The sequence below is a fragment of the Leptonychotes weddellii genome, unplaced genomic scaffold, assembly GCF_054177405.1.
Source record: "Leptonychotes weddellii isolate Sample4059 unplaced genomic scaffold, ASM5417740v2 HiC_scaffold_41401, whole genome shotgun sequence".
In the NCBI taxonomy this organism is placed as follows: domain Eukaryota; kingdom Metazoa; phylum Chordata; class Mammalia; order Carnivora; family Phocidae; genus Leptonychotes; species Leptonychotes weddellii.
Genome location: NW_028007918.1, coordinates 1 through 932, shown reverse-complemented (window position 1 = coordinate 932; position 932 = coordinate 1). Strand labels below are relative to the sequence as shown.

Here is a 932-nt window from a genome sequence, read left to right as displayed (position 1 = left end):
CTCCTCGATTTCCCCATTCCTAAAACACAACCGCCTGGCTCCCACGATACTCCCTCAAGTTTCTTCAGTAGAGTCTTCCCAGCAAGTGTTACGTTACTTTTTATTAAAAACAAGCAAAGTGAGACGAAAATACACAGCCTTCATGTTGAGGGCCAATGTCTGGACTCTCGCTTGTGGCCCTGGCGATTTGGGGTTGTAGGTGGTTCGAGTTGGGCAGGCAGACAGGCCAAAAGGTCACCCCGTGTGGCCCGTACGGGGCTCGAACCCGCGACCTTGGCGTTATTAGCACCACGCTCTAACCAGCTGAGCTAACCGGCCACCCTGGCGACAAGGCCCTTTTTTTAAGAAGGTAAGTTTCTCTACATTTCTGTTTGTCTGAAACTAAAAGGAATTTCTTCTCTTCTTCCCCCTCGTTCTAAGGGGACCTCTCAGCCATATTCACAGAGTGTAACGAGTCTACATCCTTCCAGCTCTTCGGATTTGGAGAAGAAAATCCACGGAGAAACTTCTGTGCAGGGGCTGAGTCTAGTCTAGTTGTGGAGGGTGCGCTGTAGCCGGATTTTCAGTTGTTGGTGAAGGGAGTCCCCCCTTTTTAGAAGCACGTCCGTAGCATTGGATCACAAATTGCACACTTGCCTTTCATGGCTTGTAACGTAATGTCCCATTAAGTTCAGGCTGTTCCAAGGCGAGGAAACGAGCGGTGGAGGGAAGGACCCAGGGCCCCGGGGTCGCGGAAGACCCGCAGACACTGCGCTGACGTCATCAGCCATGCGGTCGGGCGCTGGACGGCGGCCCCCGGCAGCACGGGTCACGCGCTAAGTCGGGGTGACTTGTTGTCTTGTTAGGGGTGGGAGAAAGGGGCCGCGGAGGGCGGCAGAGGGCGAGGTGGCGGCGGCGCCCGCTGAGCGTTCAAGTTCTCACCCGACGGCACA

General features: G+C 55.0%; 1 non-coding gene across 1 annotated transcript; it reads right to left on the bottom strand.

Moving 5' to 3' along the window:
* Window positions 1-244: 244 nt before the first annotated feature.
* On the bottom strand, window positions 245-318 carry TRNAI-AAU (transfer RNA isoleucine (anticodon AAU)). Its single transcript has one exon. It is a non-coding gene; the product is annotated as a tRNA-Ile (tRNA).
* Between the last annotated feature and the right edge of the window lie 614 nt (window positions 319-932).